At 39.3% G+C, this 23,772-nt stretch overlaps 1 long non-coding RNA gene across 1 annotated transcript in view; it reads left to right on the forward strand.

The window, feature by feature from the left end:
• The window catches only part of LOC116561399, a 307,518-nt gene extending 284,526 nt beyond the window's left edge, over window positions 1-22,992 (forward strand). Inside the window, exon 11 of the long non-coding RNA XR_004273413.1 lies at window positions 22,726-22,992. This is a non-coding gene — a long non-coding RNA (uncharacterized LOC116561399). The remainder of the gene's footprint in view (window positions 1-22,725) is intronic.
• The last annotated feature ends 780 nt before the right edge of the window (window positions 22,993-23,772 follow it).

Below are 23,772 nucleotides of genomic sequence, written 5' to 3' on the forward strand. Positions count from 1 at the left end.
GTTTCTGCCTGAAGATCACCAAGCATTCGTTTTATTCTGATAAACAAAGTGACTTTTTTGGAAATGTCGATCTTGATTCGCATGCGCAGGACTTCTCTTCATGTGCTAAACCGATTGCATTGCCAGCACGGTAGATGTTGTCATGTGTCCTCATTATGCATCTCCTACTAAGTCCTTCTTATCCCTTAGGTTTCAGATCAACTGATCAACTGTCACTTCCTCAGGGAAGTCGTTCCTTAATTAGATGCTCCCTACCCCCATCCCCAAGAGTCTCTCAGAAAACTCAGGGCTTTTTTGTTTTTGTTTTTGCTTTTTTTTTTTTTTAAATTGCAATTATCTACTTATGTTTTGTGTGTATTTGTTTACTGTTTATCTCTCCTGTAGACTGCGGGCTTCATTAGGTCAGGAACCATGCCTATTTTGTTCCTGCTACATATTCCACACTTAAGAATAGGGCTTGACTCATACCAGGCATTCAATAAATATTTGTTGAATGGTTGAATAGAATCATTTTTAATATTGTCAACGTTTTGTTAATACTAATGAGAATATTTTGAGTTATAAGAAAGACCCAAGATTGAAATATTGACTCAGGCCCTAAATTCCTTTTTACTTAAGAGCATTGAATCTCACACAATTTTCCAGCAAAAGAAAAAACAACTATAAAATCTCTTATTGACTGGGCATGGTGGCTCATGCCTGTAATCCCAGCACTTTGGGAGGGCAAGGTGGGCATCACCAGGTCAGGAGATCAAGACCATCCTGGCCAACATGGTAAAACCCAGTTTTTACTAAAAATACAAAAATTAGCGGGGCGTGATGGTGCATGCCTGTCATCCCAGCTACTCGGGAGGCTGAGGCAGGAGAATCCCTTGAAGCAGGGAGTCAGAGGTTGTGGTGAGCCGAGATCATGCTAGTGCACTCCAGCCTGGCAACAGAGCGAGACTCCATCTCAAATAAAATATATCTCCTATTAATATAAAATTATTTATCCAAAGGTTGGGCTCAGGAGCAGTTCGAAGTTTGGACACATATCCTTAAGACAGTAAATTTTTCTCAGACCAGTTTTTCCTCTCTCCATTTATTTTAGTTTGATTGGCTAAGGCTGTGATATAATGAACTGTAGAATTCAATCTGGCAGATCCAGTAATCTATAAGGTCTTTTCCCTACTCCATATTCCCCATTCATTTTATTGCCCAAGATGAATTGTTACTTGTTCTTTCGTTCGGACGGCTCACAATGGCTACTCTTACTGGCTCCTGAAGCTTTCTTAATGTAGCCATTTAATGCCATCTGATTGCCCTGTGGAGTCTGGTTCATTTTTCATTCTTCAAGGTTAGTGAACAGCACGTGGGTGTGGAATGCCCATAGGCTGGGTTGGTGGTTTCATTCCCCTGCTACTTGTTGAGTGACAGGAGCCTTTCTTCTCTCCGATGCTCTTTGTTTAGCTGAGTGAATAGAGAAGGTTGTCTTTGGGTCTGGTGCTCGATGAGAAACCCAGGGAAATTTTGTGACTCTGAGGGCCAAGGCAAGTAAGCTTCCCTATAAGGACGGAGGAAAAAGGGAGGAGCATAACAGAACTACCATAAATGATGCAGAAATTCCACTTTTGAGTATATATCCAAAGCAAGTGAACTTAGGATCTCAAAGATATATCCAAACTCCCATGTTCATATAGCATTAGTCGCAACAGCCGAGATATGGAAACAACCTAAATATCTATTGATGGATGACGGGATAAAATGTGGTATATATAAAAAAATGAAATACTATTATTCCTTTAAAAAGAAGGAAATCTTGCCATTTGTGATAACTGGATATAATCTGAAGGACATGATGCTATGAGACATAAGCCAGACATAGAAAGACAAATGCCATGTGATCTAACAGATAGGTAGAATTTTTAAAAATCCAACACATACAAGCAGAGAGTTGAATAGTGGTTGCCAGGGACTAGAGGTAGGGAGGAGTGGTGTTCAAAGAGCACAAAGTTTCACATATGCAAGATGATGAGTTCTGGAGATCTAATATAGAGCACAGTGACTGTATTAGACTTGAGATAGATCTTAAGCATTCTTATTATACACACAAAAAAGAAAATGCTAACTAAGTGAGGTGACAGATATGTTAATTAGCCTGCTGGTGGTGGCCATTTTATAATACCTCCAAACATGAAGTTGTGTACCTTAAATATATATAATTGGTATTTGTCAATTATACCTCAACAAAGCTGAAAAAAAGGAGGAGCATATTTTACACCTTATGCTTCAAGTCTCCTTGGGTCTGAAAACAACCTATAAATCCTTTCATATTGTTTTCTGTGATCCTGATTAAAACAAATGACAAAACAAAATGAAACAAGGTGGCTGTGTGTGACTGTGTGCATGGCGGAAGGGTAGAAGATTGGCGATGAGGCAGGGCTTTGTGGGGAACGCTTAATACTGTCTTTAAACAACTTTATGGATGTACTTCTTCTTGGTCCTTAATATACGGTAGGTGCAGCTCAGTAAGTTATTATTGAAAGAATAAGTCTCAATGACAATAAATCTAGGATCATGAATTTCACAGAACCCAAAACACCAGGGCTGGGAAAGATGTTGCAGATCGTCTAAGCTGGATCTCATTCTGCTGAATGAAAAGAGATTTCTTCTCAGAGAGTTTAAATTGTTTCTTGGCCTTAGCCAAAAGAAAGTACATGCAGAATTGGAATTAAATAGTAAAGTTGGAATATTTAAGGAGAGATGTGATCAATCATTCAGCAAATTTGACCAATATAGGCTGGAGGATTCTGACCAAGCGAACTGTCTTCTTCTCAGCCTCTCTCTGCCCACACTTGTAAGCTATTTGTTCTGAATTATTTAGAAATTGTCTCAACATCCATCTCACATATTTGTGTAGACATACCCATAAAGAGTTATATAAGAAGTATTATTATCATAATTATTATTATCATTAGCTGCTTCATTTCTTGTTATTTTCCTTGTGGTTCATCTTAGGGTCTTCTGAGGGCTGTTAAAGAGCTTGAAAAAAATAAGAATCATACTTGTAGATATTTATTTTCATTGTATTATTTAGAACTCTATCCTAGGGAATCCTGCTAATTCCTAGTTGACTAATCCACAGAAACCTTAAATTCTCACCCTGCTCCTCTGTAAGCTTTAACAGCAGCAAGATGGAGTGAAGCCTCTTATTACTAAAACTTGCATCACTCATACAAAATATTTGCAAGTACTCCTATGCTGTGGTATATGGACATAAATAATTAAAGCAGAACTACACTTGTCAGAAGAACTGAAGCAAAGACACACTCTTCTGTTTGCAGGAACTGTATAGGCAATGACTTCCTCATTAATGCAGCAATTCACTAAGGATTGCCCTAGTTAATGGGAATTAGCAAAGTGCTAGCATGCCCATATTCATCTTTTGAGAGAGGCTATCCAATATGCAAAGCAATAGGCCTGTTGAATGATTCTCATTGAAAATACCCCATTCTTAAGGTCTTTTTTCAAAGCAGAACCCCAGGAGTCATATTTTCAAAGGTGTTACTGTAAGACTTTCTACAGAGGCTAAACAATTTTAGACTTTATTCGAGTTTTTGAGTTCAGTTTTCCCTGGATTCTTTGCCTTCTTTCATGCTCATGAAGAGTGGTGACTTTTATCAAATTACTCCAGGTTTGTGCTCTGTAGATCAAGATATTACTTATTGGTTCACATAAGTGTACTCTGCTACAATCTTAGTATATACATTTTTGAGTACTTAATAAAACTAAATAGACTAGGCAAGTACTGGTACGGCAGAAACAATATATCAGCATTAAAGAGAAAATTACTATAGCTTTGATTAGGTCATTTAAAATGATGACATTTCAAGAAAATGTAGTTCCGTATTTATTCATGCATTGATTTATTCAACAAATATTCATTGACTATTTACCATGTGCCAGGAACTATGTAAGGCAGTGTACAAGATAGATCAGGTTCCTACACTCAAGGAATTTATAGTCTGGCAGATCCAAGAATTGGCTTGAACTATATAAATTTCCTTTTGTTTGACTGTTACTGATTTACAACAAGGCAATTTCATGTGCTTCAACCTAATTCAGAGAGTGTTATAGGAGCACATACGAAAGAACCTGATGTAGTTTTGGGACCAGACAATGGCTCCCTGAGGAAATGATATTTGAGCTAGTGGGAGTAGATTGAGTAGGAGTAAGCCAGATGAAGCAGAAAATGTGCCAAGAGTGACAATAGGAGGTGTTAAGTCTCAGAAGCAAGTTAAATGCCTGGTTGTGCTGGGGAGCTCCAGTAAGGAGTGGAAAAGGAAGAGAAGGAAGAGATATGGAAGGAGTCTGGAGAGGTAGCAGGACCAGATAGTAGAAGGGCGTGCAAGTCACGTAGTTTGAAATGTATCTAAGAGCCAGGGAATAGTTTTAAGCAGAAAAGCAAACTGATTTGATTTGTGTGGTTGGAAATCAGTCTTGCCACAATATAAAAATGAACTAGAGAGAGGCAAGTTTGGAGGTGGAATGGCTGGTTGAGAGACTGGGAGATGGTGTTAGCTTTGTCAAAATTAGTGATGGTGGGTATTATGGTGTGACTCTATGTCTCCACCCAAATCTCATCTTGAATTATAATCCGAGTTGTAATCCCCACATGTTGTTGGAGGGACCTCATGGGTGGTGATTAGATCATGGGGGTAGTTCCCCCATGCTGTTCTCCTGATAGTGAGTGAATTCTCACAAGATCTGATCGTTTTATAAAAGGCTTTTTCCCAATTCACTTGACACTTCTCCTTGCTGCTGCCATGTGAAGATGGACATGTTTACTTCCCCTTCCACCATGATTGTGTTTTCTGAGACCTCCCCAGCTGTGCTGAACTGTTAGTCAATTAAACTTCTTTCCTTTGATAAATTACCCAGTCTTGGGTATGTTCTTATTAGCAGAGTGAGGACAGACTAATACAGTGGGGATGGAGAGAAGAGAATATTTAGGAGGTAGAATTGACAGGACTTGGTGACCCAATGAATGTAGAATAAGAATATGGAGTCAGGGAAAAAATATGGGTTTCTGGTTTAATGGGAACCTATCTGACCAAATCAACTGTCTTCTTCCCAGCCTCCCTCTGCCCACACTTGCAAGCTATTTGTTCTGTATTATTTAGATATTGTCTCAATATCCATATCATATGTTTGTGTAGATATATCCCTAAAGAATTACATAAGCATATTATCATTGTAATTATTGTTATCATTAGCTGCTTCATTTCTTACCATTTTCATTGTGGAAATGAGAGCGAACACTGAGGGAGGAAAAGTTGGGTGCATTGTTGAGATGATAAATGCAGATTCGAACAAATTAAATTTTATTGAATTCTTAGAGGTTCTTGGGAGACATTTAAATGGAGAAGTCCAATAGCAGTCAGTTAGATAGGTTTGGAGCTCAGAAAAAAATTGAGGCCTGGACAGGAGTGAAGATGTAAGAATCAGCAATAAGTAGGTGGCAACTGAAGCTAGGGGAATGGATGAGACTTCCCAGGGGCTATAAAATGTGAGAAAAGAAGAAACAGATGAAGGAAGAATAGGCGATAGTGGCGTCCAGAGAGGAAGCAGAGAAACTGTGGCAGGGCAGGGGCAGCAATTCAGTACTGGAAAGCAGGGTAAATACCGTGTTTTGAGAAGTAATGGCCATTAATTTCTAAAGTTGCTGAAAAGTTAGGAAAATAAGGACTGTTAAGCAATTGTAATAAAATGCATGAGTGACTTAGAGAAAAAGGAATTTATTAGAATTAAATTCTTATTACAGGTTATCAAAAACTTTATGGTAGATTTAAGTAATTGATTCCAATTAAAATTTTTCTTTTCCATTTGGTGTTGACTAATACTTATCTACTGGGTCTATAACTGGCTGAGTGACAATGAATCACATAATGAGAAACCTATCACTGCACCTCTGGGTCTGAATCACTGTTGTCTTCAGTTCGGCAAGTCATGGATAGGATGACTATATGATGTTTGGTTTGCCTGGGGTGATCCCATCATGCCAGGTATGATGTTATTCCATTGTATTTATTAACGCTATCTCCTTTTACTCTCAAAAGTATCTCCATTTGAAGATAAAGTGGGCTTCTATGCTATAAATGTACTGCCTTGATATCTTTTCAAAATTCAGCTCTCACTACTTAGGTAGGAAGGTGTTCAATTTATACAAGTCTGGTTCTGTTATGTGCTCCATGGCTAATTATAAGAAAATCATAAATTGTTTTTAATGATTTTCTAAAAATCATTTTTCATGTTTTAAAATGAAAACACAGCAGCAATGTATAAAAGAAAAGATTATTTTTCTGCTTTGAATGAATAATGTTCAATCAGGAATAATCAGTGTATATTGAACACCTATTATGGGTAAGGCACCAGCTTCAGATTCTCAAGCTTCTTGTTGGTACTGGCACTTATTTTCAGTACTTTGATTCAGTCTACAATACTTTGTCCTGTTTTCTAAATTGATCTTTATCTTATTTTGATTTTTCCCTTCTCTCCCTTATTAGAAATAGAATATCTCTCATATGTGCATCAATAGTCTACTTAGATTCTATTTATGCTACCAAGCTGAAGGCAAGTTGGCATCAGATCTATGATACATGATATATAGATGTTAGCATTTATAAAATCTAGAAAAGAGACAGCCTCTAGACTAGTGGAAGGGACATTTCTCTCAAGAAATGGTGGTAGAGTTTTTCCTTGCAGCATGTTGGGAGCAATGAATGGACCGATAAAATGGGTGGAAAAGCTAGGACGATGCACAATAAAATGATGGCTGCTATGAGATCCTCTCCATTTGTCCACTACCCATCCACCTAGCCACAGATGCCTGGTGATCATAAGCCAAGTCCTACCGAGCAAAGGCAGGGCAGATCCACTGCAAATTCAGAAAGAGTACCGAGAGCCAAAAGCTTTCCAGTCCAGAGAAGAGAAAAGAGGTTGAATATAGTAGTAGAGAGAAATTACCATGCACCAGACAGAGGACTTTACAGGAATAGCACAAGGCAGAGACAAACAATAAAGGCTGAAAAAACAGAGCTGTCAGGAGCAAGTCAGAGCATCCTTGATCATCTGAGTGAGGAAACAAGGCAAGGCTGTGTCCAAATCTGGGAGGCCCAAGGGCAGAGGTTTCTGACCTTTTGAATCTTATCAGTAAAATTGTTTGATCATGCTTTGTTATACAAAAACCCTTAAAAATATAGCCTCGGCAGGTGAGGTGGCTCATGCCTGTAATTCCAGCACTTTGGGAGAGAGGTAGGCAGATCATTTGAAGTCAGGAGTTTGAGGCCAACATGGAGAAACCTCATCTCTACCAAAAATATAAAAAGTTAGCTGGGTGTGGTGGCGCATGCCTGTAATCTCCGCCACTTGGGAGGCTGAGACACAAGAATTGCTGGAACCCAGGAGGCAGAGGTTGCAGTGAGCTGAGATCACGCCACTGCACTACAGCCTGGGTGACAGAGAGACCCTGTCTCAAAAAAAAAAAAAAAAAAAAAGGATAGTCTGGAACAAAGGCAGTCAGTTGTCTCTGCTTACAAGAGGTGCAGAAACTTAAAAGAACAATAGAAAATTGTCATCCCAAAGTGGCTTTCTTTTCTAATCTATGGTTGGCACTAAGAGGTATCATTTGTGATTAAAATTGACCTCAAATACTTTACTATTCTGCTAATTACGAGGTAGAGTTTCACTCTCTTTCTTTTGTATCTTGATTGACCTAAGTGACCTGCTTGCCCATTAGCATGTAGACATATATTCTATATGTCTATATTCATTAAAGTACAGAAGAAATGAAGTTCTGGAACTTCTAAAGCTCAGTCATTAAAAACCTTGCAGATTTTTTCTGGGCCTCTTGGGACATTTGCTCTTAGATACTTGAGCCAACATGTAAGAAGCCTGGCAACCTTGCAAGAGACAGAACCCCTTGAGATAATATGAAGAAGGAAAGGACCCTTTCATTCTTGCTGTCATCAGAGGCCTGTGCCATCTTGGACCCTCTAACTTCTGTAGTAGCCAGCTGAGTGACACAGAGTGACCCCAGTTGATGCCAATTGGAACAGAAGAATTGTCCAGATGAGCCCTGCCCAAATTCTTAGCCCACAATATCATGAGACATAATAAAATGACTGTTGTTTTATGACACTATGCACAGATAGACAACTGGAACAAGATTATAGAACTGGACTTACTACTACTAATAAAGATGTTAGGATCTCAAAATAATAAAGGCATGAGATGTCTGAGTCAGAGACACTGGATGGTTGCATTTAACCATCAGAAGCAAGTCAGATGTGATTATTGCAATGAGTGGCAGATCTGAGTGGCAGCCAGAGAATCCTGTTCTATAGAGAACCATGGAAATGATGAATACACACAGCATCCTTAAGAACAAGCTAGATGAAGAGCTAACAAGGGTATTGCTCAATCTATGCAGGCTAAAGAAACTAAGGATGGTTGATTAGGAGACTAAACACAGTTGTCCTCCCAGCGAAAAAAAATCTTTTTGTCCAGTTTCTGAACCTCAGCCAGTTTCCTGACCTGAAACCCACTTAACTGGAGAAGGGGCTAGTTTTCCAGAAGGAAGAAACCTACAGTACTGTCATAATATGTATGGTACTGATTGCCTTAGGGCATCCTTAAAGGGATCTGAAGAGTCATCATGGCCCCGTTGTTGCATGAGCATATGGGAGCTAAGTAATATGTGGAGTTCTGGCCCAGGTTGGGCTCATAGAAGGTCCAGTGTGTCCACAAACCCACTCTGTGGTCACTTTCCTGGCATAGACATAACTGGGAATTTGCAGAGTCCTATATTAGTTTTTCTGTGAGATAAGAGATGTCATAGTCAAATAAGCCAAGCTCTGAAACTGTGTCCACTCCACTAACATAGTAATTACAGAAAAATTTTCACCCTGGGATATACGGGAACAGAAAATAGTGTCTCCCTCAAGGACATAAATAATTCAGAGGTGGTTCCTTGCATAATCTCCATTTAATTCACAAGTCTGGCACCCATAAAAGCCAGATGAAACTTGAAGGATGACATGAGACTACTTCGAATACAACCAAGTATAGCCCAATTACCTCTGCAGTGCCATATGTGGTATCTGCTCTAGAGCATCTGTTCATATGACCTCAGGAATGCAGGATGTGGCCTTTGATCTGCTGGTGCATTCTTTCCACTTCACTCAGAAAAGAGGATCAGAAACCGTTTCCATTCACTTGGAACAGAAAATAGTACCCATTTACAGTTTATAAATGACAAATATGAATAGCTCAGCCCTTTGTCATAATATAGTCTGAAGAGACTTGGACTGTCTAGACATCCTGAAGAACAACACACTTTTCCACTACATCACTGACATTTTGCTATCTTGATTAAATGTAGCAAGAAGTAGTAAGGATGCTGGAAGCCCTGGTAAGACACACATGCTTAACAGGGTATGAGATGAGCACTTAAAGATTTAGGGACTAACCATAGTAGTAATATTTTAGGAATTCAGTGGCCTGGAGCATACCAAAACTTTCTATCACAAAGTCATTGCAACAAAAATAACAACAACAAAGTATTGCATCTCATACTTCCCACCACAAAGAAAGGAGCAGTAAAATGATCTCTCTTCGATTTATTTTGCTTTTTGAGATCTCACCCTGTCACCCAGGCTGGAGTGCAGTAGCATGATCTCGGCTCACTGTAACTTCTGCTTCCAGCGTTCAAGTAATTCTCCTGCCTCAGCCTGCTGAGTAGCTGGGATTACAGCACCCACCACTGTGCCTGGCTAATTTTTGTATTTTTAGGAGAGACGGGGTTTTGCGATGTTGGTTGGGCTGGTCTTGAACTCCTGACCTCAGGTGATCTGCTCACTTCAGCCTCCCAAAGTGCTGGGATTACAGGCATCAGCCACTGTGCCTGGCCTCTCTTTGAGTTTTGATGGTAGTATATTCTATTTGAAGGACTGTCGGCTTTGCATGGGTCCCAGAACAGGAAGACGCTTTCTAGCATGTCTAGAATACTAGACTAGCATTCCTGCCAACTGGAACGTATGACTCAGCAGATCCTGTAATATTAAAGTTATCTGAGATGGGAAAAGCAGCATGGTGGCTCACACCTGTAATCCCATCACTTTGGGAGGCTGAGGCAGGCAGATCATAAAGTCAGGAGATTGAGACCAGGCTCGCCAACATGGTGAAACCCCATCTCTACTGAAGATTTATAAAAAAAATTATCATGGTGGCAGGCGCCTGTAATCTCAGCTACTCAGCCAGGCTGAGACAGGAGAATCGCTTTTACCCAGGAGGCGGAAGTTGCAGTGAGCCAAGATGGTGCCATTGCATGCTAGCTGGGTGACAGGGCGAGACTCCATCTAAAAAAAAAAAAAAAAAAAGATGCTATGTAGATTTTATGATGAGTCCTGGAGTTCTGGAGCAAGGGCATACCATCTATAGTGAACAATATTATGCCACTCAAAAATTGCCTCCTGGCCAACTACTGGACCCTGGTAGAAATAAGATTTCTGACCATGGTCGATTGAGTGACTCTTTGGTCATGATAAGATAGATTCTATCAGACCTTCTAAGGCATAATGTTGGACCAGCCTAGCTGTCCATTGTAAGATGGAAATGGTACATGTGAGATCCTGCCCAATTAGGATCAGAGGGCAAGAATCAGTGGCACAAGCAGATGACTCAGACTGCCATGTCACCAATACTCTTACCCTTGTGCGTCTCCCTTAGCTCACAATCATGGCCACCATGACCAGCTGACAAAGGAAGAAAAAAGCCAAGCTGGGTTCATAGATGGGTCAACTTGGTTATGTGTAAGCTAGTGTGGTTTTAAAAGATGCCTGAAAGTTTTTTGACGTTCTATGACATTCTTTTGACCCTATCAAAAGATAGAGTCTAATCCTTCTTTCCTAGAATATAGGCTGGCCTTAGTACCTCATTTGTAACTGATAAAATGAAACAGAGGTGACACTTAGCAATTTCCAAGGCTAGGTCATAAAAGATACTATATTTTCCTCTTGGCCCTTTCTTTTTCTTGAGATGTTTGCTCTTGGAACCAAGCCATCATGCTTTTTGAATACTAGATAGCTGTATTAAAAGTCTGTGTATAGGTCTTTCAGTCACAGCAGCCACTGAGATCCCAGCGAAGAGCCAGCATCAACCGCAGACATGTGGGTAAGCAAGCCTTCTCACAAGTCCAGCCCCAGCTGTCAGCTGCCCCACCTGTTACATGGAACAGACGCAAGCTGTTCCCACAAAGTCCTGTCCAAATTTGTGATATGTGAGAAAAATAAATGTTGTGTTTAAAGCCACTGAATTTTGGGTTATGTACCCATAGATAACAGGAACAGAAGCTGCAACACAGCCCAGTCACAGATGGCTTTCAAATGTAGTTGTGAGGGGAAATACTACAAATAAGCTAAATTTTGAGTGGTACACCTGGTCATATTCTTTATATAGGAAGATAAGTGGCTCAAGGTTCGAGTATATGTGAATTTATGGCAATAGTAAATGACTTGGCCAGTTCATTGGGGACCTGAAAGAGAATGATTGGAAGGTCTGAAAAAACATGGTCTGGGTTAGATGTATATGCACTGACATATGGGAATTAGCATGAAACATGAAAATCTTGCAATATGATAATGCCTACCAGAGAGCATCTACCATGAAAGCAGCCCTGCACAGCCAAGTTGACACAATAACTCGGTCAGGTGATGTAAACTAGCATGTGTCATTGGCTATCCCAGTGTCGGGCACAATGAATACAGGAATAAAATCACCATGGTGATAGGGATGGAGGCTATGCATGGGTTCCTACTCACTATGGCCTATCTAGCTACTGTCACTGCTGAAAGTTTGAGCTGCCACCAACAGACATCAACACTGAACCCACCCCCCAATTTGACGCTATCTCTTGAGGAACCATTTGATGGCAGGTTGAGTATCTTGAAACCATTCACCTTGAGAGGGACATCAATTCATTATCACTGCAATAGACATGTATTATTTTCTTCTCTCATAGCCTTTGCCAGCACCATTATCTGAGGTCTACAGAATGTGCTGTTCATTAACATGGCATCGCACATAAGACCACATTAGACCAACTGACTGTGATTCAGGAAGAGAAAGGGCTTCTAGTACAGAATACAGTGAGGAAAAATGTATTTAGCGCCCAGAAGTTCCGCTTGGGTATCTCAGTATTCCCTTGACCAACTTTGATGGATACTTATGGCTGCCACAGAAACCCTGGTGACCAAGAGTTGGACTCTTCAGTGATGAGGATCTGGGTCACCCCATCAGATAAGTCACTTAGACCAGGAGATGTTTTTTTTTTTTGAGATGGAGTTTTGCTCTTGTTATCCAGGCTGGAGTGCAATGGCGCGATCTCGGCTCACCGCAACCTCCGCCTCCCGGGTTCAGGCAATTCTCCTGCCCCAGCCTCCTGAGTAGCTGGGATTACAGGCACGTGCCACCATGCCCAGCTAATTTTTTGTAGTTTTAGTAGAGACGGGGTTTCACCATGTTGACCAGGATGGTCTCGATCTCTTGACCTCGTGATCCACCCGCCTCGGCCTCCCACAGTGCTGGGATTACAGGCTTGAGCCACCGCGCCCGGCCAGACCAGGAGATGTTTTAAGCGAAGGTGTGAGGAGTCTAGAATAAATGATAAAGAAGGAGAGGGATGAAAATCAGCTGGGGTCTTAAGACAAGCTGCAGCAGTAGAGAGGCTGTGGGTCATGCCACTCACCATCTTCATCTAAGTTTCTTCCAGGAAAGAGGCCTGCCAGCATCCTGCAGTGCTTGCAGAACTTGTAAAAACAAGTGATCTAAGTGGTACAAGTGGTGGACTATAATGGAGACTGTGATATGCCATCCAAATCCTGCCTCAACACTGAAATGTTCTAAGTTTCTGGCAGTTTTTCTCATTGATAGCCCTCAGCTATCAATACTTTTTGGGAGTTTCCCTAGGCTGAAGAAAGCCACCTTGCCCAAAGTCACTCCTGTATTTCAGACCAGTCCTTATTCAATGATGGGTAGATGTAGGCACATAAAATAGAGCTCTCTTGCCCCAATTCTGAAGAGCCATGTGTTCCAGTGATCTATTTTTGCATCTTAAGTCATCCTGAAACTTAGTGACTTAAAAGAACAAGAATCATTTTATTATTTTGCAAGGTTTATGTGAGTCAGGAATTTGGAAAGGGATCAGTTAAGAAGTTGTGGCTTAGGGTTTCTGATGTGGTTCCTGCCAAGTGGTGGTTAGAGCTAAAATAACAGAGAGCCAAATCAGCTGAAGGTTGGCTAGGCATCTCTCTCTCTTTATGTAATCTCAGGGCCTTGCCATGTGCTAGTCTGGTCTTTCCATAGGAGCAAGTTTGGTCTTTCTTATAGCATAGTGGTCTCAGTCCAGTGAGATTGCTTCTATGGCAGCAGAATACTTCAAGAACACACAAACAATTCAGAAGCTGTATATCCTTTAAAGTACACATAGCATTGCTTTGTTACTCTTTGTTGGTTGAAATAATCAAGAATGCTCACCTAGTTCTATGGAAAGTAGACATAGATCCTTCTTTTTTATAGGAGGAGTGCCACAGTCACATTGAAAAAACAGCATGCAGTATAGAAGATGTTATGGCAGATGTTTTTGGAAGTACAATCTGCCACACTGTTCCAAGCTCCCCTTAGGCACGCCGAGTCCTTTGTTGAGACTGCATCACAGATCAACTTCTCCCTTGGCCCATACCTTCTTCCTTTTCTTCTTCTGCAGGTGTCTTAGTCTATTTTGTGTTGCTACAAAGAAAAGAGGTGTATTTAACTCATGGTTCTGCAGGCTTTACAAGAAGCATGATGCTGGCATCTGCTTGACTTCTGGCACAAAAGCTGAGGCATAACATGTTGAAGGTCAAAGGGGAAGTGGTACTGTGCAAACAGGTGCCAAACCCGAGGAAGTCCTGGCTTTATGACAAACCACTCTCACAGAAACGAATCTATTCCCCAGAACCAGTCCAATTTCATGAGAGCAAAAATTCACTCACTACTGCAAGAATGCCACTGAGCCATTCATAAGCGATGCACCCTCATGACCCAAACACCTCCCACTAGGCCCCACCTTCCAATACACCACACTGCAGGTTACATTTCACATGACATTTGGTGAGGACAAACGGATCACCTCCAAACCACAGCAACAGGTGTTGATCCTGAAAGCACTTCTTAATAAACCTCCTTCATTATCATCTTCATCGCCCGTCTTCCTTCCAGAAAACCTGACCTGCAACAACTCGATAGCCATGTAGGTTTCCCCTGCTGTGAACTGCATAATAATTGTCCTCTGCTTGGTCTTCTGTTGTGTTTTCTGCCTTTTCTCATTAATTTCCAGAAGTTTGTAGGATAAATATCAATCTTGTTTCCGTTTTAGAAGTTGTAAATATCTTCCCCAAAACCATGATCTGTCCATTAACTTTGCCTATAATGCCCTTTATTTTATAGACAGCTGGACATGTTTTTGCTTGGGTATGTATATTAGAAAGTCCTTTCTTACCCCACAGTTTCAAGCATGCCTTGAACATTTTCTTCTATTAGCTTTATTTATTTTTAATTCTAGAGGATTTTAAAATTGTAAATTGGTAATTTATAATTATATAAATTTATAGAGTAATAAATGTCATAATTTATTAATATAATGTAGAATAATTAAATCAAGCTGGTTCACATATCCATTACCTCAAATATTTACCTGTGTGTGACAGAACTCAAAAAAGAAAAAAAAAAATCCTTCTGTTTGAGGTTTTGTACCTATTGACCACCCTTTCCCATCCTTCCGCTCCCCTGCCTCGATAACTACCATTCTGCTCTTCACTTCTGTGAATTCAATTGTTTTAGATCCCACATGTAAGTGTGAACATGCACTATTTGTCATTGTGAGCCTGACATTTCACTTAGCATAATGTTCTCCATTTCCATTCATTTTGTCACAGATGACAGAACTTCCTTCCTTTTGTAACGCTGAATTGTATTCCATTGAGTATAAGTACCACATTTCAAAAATTCATTCATCCATTGATGGAAACTTAGGTTGATTCCATATCTTGGCTACAGTGTGAATAGTGCTGCAATAAACATGGGAGTTCAGCATCTCTTTGATAAACCAATTTCAAATCTTTTGGGTAAAGATCCAAGAGTGAGACTGTTGGATTATATGGTAATTCTATTTTTTTGAAATATCTCCATGCTGTTTTCCACAGTGGCTATACTAATCTACTGATTTTACTGTACTAATTTATAATCTCAACAGCAGTATTTCCTTTTTAATTTTACCTTTCTTATTTAGGTCTTTATTCCATCTGGCATCTACTTTTAATATGGTATATATAGAAATTCAATACTATTTTTCTCTATAGAGTTTTCCCTGTATCATTTTCTAAGCAGTATGCCACTTTCCTATTATTCTGAGATCTTTTATGTTCTATTGAAGGTTTTTTTAATTGTCATATTGTTTTTCTTACTAAAGCTTTTTGGGTACGTTGCTCTGTGATAGAACATGGTTCTTTTTCTTTGCTCCTTTTTTTCAAAATTGACTTGGCTATTTGTATACTTGTATTCTTCCACAACATTGCAGGATTAATTCATAGAGTTCCTTTAACTCTGCTTAGAAGTTTTACTGGAATTGCATTGCATGTGAAAATTAGGGAGGATGGACATCTGTAACTGTTAAGTCATTTCATCAATGAACATGTGTCTCTCTTCATTTATTCAGATTATTACAATGTTTTCAATAGTGGTAGTATGGAGAGTCCTTATCTAGTGGTGCATCCATATTCTCTGCTATTTATTTGTCAAGGCAGACTTAGGAGACCTAAGCAGACCTGGAAACTTAAATTGTTCATCTGACACTTGTCCTAGAAATAATAAACATGACCCTACAGTTGTTTAAAACCCACTTTTCAATTAAGAAAAGAATAGCAATTAATAATGGGCAAAGATAATGAGCAAATGGCTTTTCAAAAAAGAAATACCAATTTTGGGGGAGGGGTGTTTGTTTGTTTTTGAGATGGCGTATCACTCTGTCACCCAGGCTGGAGTACAGTTGTGTGATCCTGGCTCACTGCAACCTCTGCCTCCCAGGCTCAAATGATCCTCTCACCTCAGCGTCCTGAGTAGCTGAGACCACAGGTGTGTGCCACCAGACATTGCTAATTTTTTTGTATTTTTGGTAGAGACAGGATTTCCCCATGCTGCCCAAGCTGGTCTCCTCCTGAGCTCAGGAGATTCACCCGCCTCGGCCTCCCAAAGTGCTGGAATTACAGGCATGAGCCACTGCACCTGGCCCCAGTGTTTTTAAGTGTAGGAAAAGATGCTCAACTTCACCTATAATTAGGGAAATGCAAATTAGAAACATAATGATATGCCACTTTTTGCTCATGAAACTAACAAATTTCCAAAAGTTTGTATTAACAGAGTGTTGGAAGCAAGTACATACATAGTTGGTAGGATTCCAAATGGATGCAAACTCTTTGAATAGAAATTTCTCAACATATTTCAAAATTAAGAATACACATAACATTTGAACTTGCAGTTTCACTGGTGGAAATTTATCCTTCAAGTGTACTTATACATCTGTGCAAAGTTGTAGAAAAAAGGCTATTTTATAGCATTATTTATGCTCACAAAAGGCTGGAATAATCTAAATGTTCATCAGAAGGGTATGGCTAAAAAATTATTTGGATATCCATACAGCTGAATTACATGCAACCTTTGAAAATAATTAGGTATAGCTTCTTTCTGTGATATGGAGTAATCTTGAAGATTGTAAAGTGGAAAAGGCACAAAGCCGAATGTGTGTAAAGTATACCCCAACTGTATAAAGCAAAAAAGGTGTATTAATATACATGTTTGCAGTTCCATACAATATCTCTGGAGTGATAATTAAGAAAGAGATAATAGTGGTTGCCTCTGGGAAGGACAGCTGGGAACTGAGGGTTGAGGTGGGAGAAGACATTCTTTACTCTCTCTATTCCTTTGAACTCTTCAATTAATTTTTTTAACAAGATATATGTACGTATATATATGTATATATATATTTAAAAAATAAATTTAAAACTATTTTAAAACTTAGTTTCATCCTCTCACATAAGCTGTAGAATATTATCCCATATTAGGGGTGCTTTGCTGTATTTAGATTTGACCTAAATCTCTATCCTTTGAGTTTATTATATGTTCCTGTGTTCCTTCCTGCATGCTCCAAGGAATTATTAGGAGATATGTTTTTCTAGCAAAAATGGAAGAAAATAATACCACAGTTTTAAGTCTTTGGCAATGGTAAATAACTCCTTCTATTGGAATTGAAATGGCGATTGGAATAATGTTTCACTGCATTTGAACAATGTTGAAGTAAAATCTGGAAAATTCTTAATATATTTATTTGTGTTATGGGCTGAATATTGTCCTCCTAAAAGTTATATATTGAAATCCTAATCCCCAAAACCTGAGAATGAGATTTTTTTTGGAGATAGTCTTTAAAGGGGCAATTAAATTAAAAATGAGGCCATCAAGGTGGGCCCTAACCTGGTAGGGCTGATGTCCTTCTAAGAAGAGAAGAGGAGACCTGGACACAGATGAGTCCAGAGAGAAGATCATATGAAGATACAGGGAGAAGCCAGCCATCTATGAACTAACGAAAGAGGCCTCAGAAGCAAGCAACGCTGTCAATACATTGCCATGGCCTTCTAGCCTTCAAACTGTGACAAAATAAATGGTTGTGTTTAAGCCACCCAGTCTGTGGTACCTTGTTATGGCAGCCTTAGCAAACAAATATGATAATGTAAAACAATCTCATGTAGTGAAAAAAGAGTGCTGATCTCAAACATTTAATAGATAAAGTATTTTAGGATTTTGGGTTTGGAATGTTTTACATGGACTAACTTGAGCTGTCCCGTGAGACTTTTTCAGAGGATCAGTGGATTATCTCTATTAATTAATGTTTTGAATTCAAGTGAGATGATAGCAGAAAGGAAGTCAATGTTTGTGAAACCAGGTAGAAATGAATGTTGCAAATGTGGAATGTTCCTGAAATCCAAGTTTCTTGGAAAATAAGAGAATATCTTTGATCTTGGACATGACGTTTTAAAACATAATAGAAGAGATTAATTTACATGTTAGGCAGAAAGCTGAGCATAGGTAAAAAGCTTTCTCATCTGCAGGATATCATAGGCAGCATTAAACAAATATTCAGTTATTCCTAAAAACAAGAATGAGAACTCTCTGTGGACTGGAAAAAAAAAGGCACTCCAAAAAGATGGCTTTAGATGGGCAGCCCTCAATGCCAGGCCAAATTGGATGCTTCTGCTAAAAGGCTGGGGCTGATGTCATTGCCCAAAGGCCACTCTTGCAGAAAGGTCACTGTACCGGAAACTATCACAACTTAGAACACATGATAGAGAAACCTTCTCCATGTGAACAAGCAGAAGATTCTTTTGGCCAGCTCTAATTTTAGCTGCACATTTTTGTGCAGTTTCCATGCATGTCTGGATACACACCGACCAGGTCCTAACTTTTCTGTTTTATGCCTCAGGCCTGTCTCCAAAGCAGAGGGAGCCCCTTTGGCCCATAGGTAATTACAGTTAAAAGTGTGAAGGAGTCAGCATTCCCGGGGGCAACCCTCAACCCATGGGGGAATTGGAACTCTTCAGCAAACAGTTCTGGAAGGCATTCCACGTGCTTCTCAGGTCTTAAGGGAACTGATAAATCTCCAAATACTGCCTTAAATGGGCTTTTCCTGATTCTGTGTCTCACCCTCATTGCTCTTTTGCTTGTGTTTCTTAGAATTCCTTTCAAATAAACTGCTTATGACCACTCTTGCAAGCTCTATCTTGAAGGAACCTAAACTAAAATAGTGAACAACCAAGAATTACCCAATATATGAGGATGGCTAAAGCAATGAAAGAGAGACCACCAAAACAATAAATAGAAAAAAAATTATACCCCAGGTATGATAATTAATAGAAGCAATCCAAAAATGATTTTAAGAATACATAATATCATCATAGAGATAAAGGAGATTTTTTTTGTAAACATGATTATTAAACTACAAACAGTACTCAAGAAACAAGATCTGGCTGCCTACAACTTCTTAGAAATAAAAAACATAATTGTTGAAATAAAAAATTCTTGGTGGGTTGAGTAGCATACTGGATATACCTGATGAATGAATCAGTGGGTTTAAGTGAGGGAACGTGTTTCAGAGATATGACGGGGAGATCTGAGGGTTTCACCATCCATCAAGTAGGACTTGCAGGAAAAATAGAATTGGGAGAGTAGAGAGGAATCAAAATAGGAGGCAACAATTCAGAGCATTTCTATAACTAAAGAGAGAATTCAAATTGAGAATCCACTAAGTGGCATGCAGAGTGAAAAATAAATAAGAAAATGCACGCATGTAAGAATGCATATTGCAGGGACATAATTCTGAGCAGCTTGGTTTGACTCACTTTAATATTATTTATGTTTTTATGGTTGGATAGTTTTATATGATATGGATTTTGCTTTTACTTTTGAGAAAGGACTGTAGTTATCAATAGAAGCAAACTGAAGTGGACATTTAAATAATGATGAGGTAAATTCAAATTTTAAGGGCAATCTGATTAATTCTGGCTAGGAAAAGTCATTCCCATATACTCTTTATTAAAAAATTAGACAATAAAAATATCTGTGTATGAATAGATCTGATCCTCCAAATGGGAGAAAATACCTTTCAGAAAGATCATGGCTGATCATCTTACTGATTAATTTAATCATAGCAAGATTAATGAAGCCACTTCAGTAGAGCAGATTGGCCATTGCAGTCCACACTACTGGTAATATGACTTGCTTCCCGTATCAATCTCATTTTCCCTACTCAATCTGTAAAATGAGAGCAATAGTCTACACCACCAGCATTCAACAGCTTATCTTCGGGTGCCAATTTATTACACGGTGGCTGTGTCTACATGTTATAAAAAACAATTGTTCAATCATAAGGAGAAAACAAACATACAGGCTAGGTTATGTAGACAAAACATTTGTTTGTGTTACTTTTTCTAACCCTTTGATTGGTTGATTTGATATTGTACAGACACAGACTGCACTTGGCATCGAGGTGCTGTTGTTTCCATTGCGGCTGCTTTGCAGGCTGCCTTCCCTTTGTGTAGAGGGATCTGTTTACTTTAGTGGTCTTTTGACACCCTGGCAGCATTGTCTCTTTCTCATAGCTAAGTACTGAGGAAGGGCAAATCCATATGCTCCCCACAGTCTAAACCTCTTTTGCCATGTTAAGCAGCTCCTGCCTGAATCTAGAGGGAGGCAGCCCATGAGCGCTGGAGAGCAGGACTACCAGAGGTAGTGCACACACTCTATCATATCTTAAGGGAAGCAGCAGTTTGTCGGTGATGTTTGATGGCTTTCTTTACCTCAACACAACAATCTCTGGGGCCCACTATGGTCTCTCAACATGTCCCTATTTAACTACACTCCTTACTTTTAGCTGCTTGGGCTCAGCTAACCAAGTGGTGGCAGAGATGTGTATAGGCGATCTTAAATCATTCTGATTTTCCCTAGTCCCCTCGCAGTTCTCGGATTGAACATATGGCAATGTTATGTCTATTTGAAAAAGCCTTTGCATCATATGTTTATACAACTGCTCACTATCCCAAGACAAAAATTCTTTTCCTGTTATTGCCCATTTGCTGACTAAAGAAATTATCCTCTTTATGTATTCTGGTACTTTACCTTGATATCTTACATGTTTAATTATGTAGCCCTCAGTCCGTAATCTATGTCTTCATCATCTAAGGCCATTTTGCTTCTGTGAATCCAAAGCTTAATGATACGTTGCGAGATAAAGAAGAGATATTTTAAAAATTTTTTACTATTACTCTTTCTAAGATTTTAATTATAGAATCACAAGTAACAGAATCAATAGGAAAAGACCAGTAAATTCTCAGATGTTTCTTATTCATTCCTCAATTATGTTGTGCTGCTAAAATAATACCTGAAACCTTTCCTACCAACAAATCCAACTTGTATTTCAGTAACATATAAGATGACGGGACTAGTTTTATTTACCCTACAAATACAGTGACCCCAAATGCTGCAGGGTGGAATGCTGTCATAATCTGATGCATGTCAGCACCAATCTCCATGGAAAAGAAGGCAAGAAGAGCCCTAGTAAATCCCATGGAACCCAATTTTTAGACAGCAAAACTGAGCATAGCAAAACAATAGTCAGACTCAATACTCACAGAGGTTTCAGAATCTAATATGGGTCATAGAATAGCCATGAGGTGTGTTGCAGATTTCTTACAAATGAGATTTACAACTTGCTCTCTTCACCACAGCTTAAAGCCCTTCAACTCCTCCTAACTATAAGATTTCTTCTTGGACTCCATCTATACTATATTCCTTATTCATGTCATATTTGAGTGAGTGATTCCAACCTGCATTATTTCCTGTTTCTCTGATACAGATTTGCCTCTGCTGCACTAATGGAATCAACTGTCAGGTCAAGCCCATAATTTTCATGAGAGCTCCTCAGAAGTGTTGGAATGGGGACAATGCATCATTTAAATTTTTTTTTTCATTTAAATATTTTAAGGTTAAAATTCAACAATTACCTCACCATTCAGCACTATGTGAATGTCTTGCTGAGGTCTCAAATTGAAGTGTATTTGAAATGTGGAGGTTAGGCTGGTTGACCTGGGTACGTCTTAGAAGTTCTATTACATTAGCTAATGCAATACAAAACCTAAGCTGAATTGGGCATCGTGTTTTGCACGTAAACCAAAGGTATCAAATTTGTGGCTTTTGCTAGCTTTGCAGAAAAGATGTTTTTAAAATACATTTCTTGATAGTACAAAACTAGCAAAAGCCACAAATGGAATGGGTTTGCTTCTCCTGGAAAACCTTTTGCATGCTGAAGCTCTGGTCAGCCTCTGCAGTACTTTGCGGTTTGTAGCTACAATCTCAGAACAAGTCTGTTATCATCTTAGCTCCTCAAGAAGCAAAACGAGTTCCACACAGACCATTGGAGTGGTCTATGGAATACTGCCCATCTCCTTGGCAGGCTAATGTTTCTCATCAGTTTCCAACTTCAAAACAGTAGGACCAATAATCACACTCAGGAAAGCAATTTGTGGCCCCACATGAATAGACAATGGGAGTGTCAATCATCGATGTGTCTCAAGATGGATTCTATACTAAAATGAAATGGATAAGTGAAGCTAAAAGAGAAATGTGGGAGCTACAAGAGGCAATGTCCATACTATTTGAAAGTTCACATAGCATCAGTTATACTCTTGGACAAAATTGCATAAAGTATATAATAGGATAGGACAACCTATCTTTCTATTTTCTGCCTTCTTGGCTACCTATTATCTGTCTATCTGTTATGAAGACAGCAAACCAACTATACAACAATCCTGCAAGATCTGCACATGTACCCCAGAACTTAAAGTACAATTCAAAAAAGAAAAATAAATAAAGAGATTCTAGATTATCCATGCACTTATCCAAAAAGTAGAGGTAGACATAGAAAAAAGGGTTGTTTCCTTCTATTCCATGCTATCAAAAGCTATTGTCTAAAATCTTAGGACTTATCTTTGATTACACAGCACTGTTGGCTTTTGATCTAACTGTTGGTTTTCACTTTCAATTTTCCAGTCTGAGGATCCTGTCTTTCTACTTGGTGTTGCTGGTAATGATTTCAGTGTTCATTAGGAGAACTGGCACTGTGAATCAGAAACAAAGAGAAGAAACACAGGTAAGTTAATTTGGTTCTTTCTTTAGCTTGTACCCTGATAAGAGATAACATCAGGAAGGAACCAAAACTCTTAGTTAAAATGTGGTCTTTAGGCCGGGCGCAGTGGCTCACGCCTTTAATCCCAGCACTTTGGGTGGCTGAGGCGGGCGGATCATGAGGTCAAGAGATCAAGACCGTCCTGGCCAACATGGTGAAACCCTGTATCTACTAAAAATACAAAAAAATTAGCTGGGCATGGTGGCACGTGCCTGTAGTCCCAGCTACTCGGGAGGCTGAGGCAGGAGAATTGCTTGAACCCGTGCGGCGGAGGTTGCAGTGAGCCGAGGTTGCGCCAGTGCACTCCAGCCTGGCACCTGGTGACGGAGTGAAACTCTGTCTTTAAAAAAAAAAAAAAAGGCCTTTAAATTGTCTGTGGATTTATTATGTTATGTACCTCTAGACAATTGATCAATTTAACTGTGAACCTCTACATGATTGATTGAAAATTAGCCATGTGTACAGCACACAGGCATTTATCACATTCTAGTCTCTGTGTGTTATTGAAGACAGTAATCAAAGGATTCCTTAAATACTGTAAAATTACACTTGTGATAAAGGCTAGCACGGGAAAGAGCATGCTACTAGTCACATATAATATAGGACCATCAGGGAAGGCTTCCTTGAAGAGGGGATTACTGGGCTGGGATCCGCTGGAAGAGTAGAAGTTAACTGGACACAGCTGAGGGTAGATGTTCTGAACAGCAGGAAAAACGTGTGCAATCGCCTTGTGGTATGTGGATGGTTGGTGCACTTGAGAAACACAAAGATAGAAGCAACACTTCTAAGCAGTATTTTTGCTTCTGGAAAACCATTGTATTGACACAGAGTGCAAAACTTTCCTTTCCACAAATGTTAATTTAATATTCATATAAAAACTAGAAATAGAGGCTCAAAAAAGCTGCTTGATT

This window comes from Sapajus apella, unplaced genomic scaffold (genome assembly GCF_009761245.1).
Source record: "Sapajus apella isolate SASKATOON/1434 unplaced genomic scaffold, GSC_monkey_1.0 scaffold29, whole genome shotgun sequence".
NCBI lineage: Eukaryota > Metazoa > Chordata > Mammalia > Primates > Cebidae > Sapajus > Sapajus apella.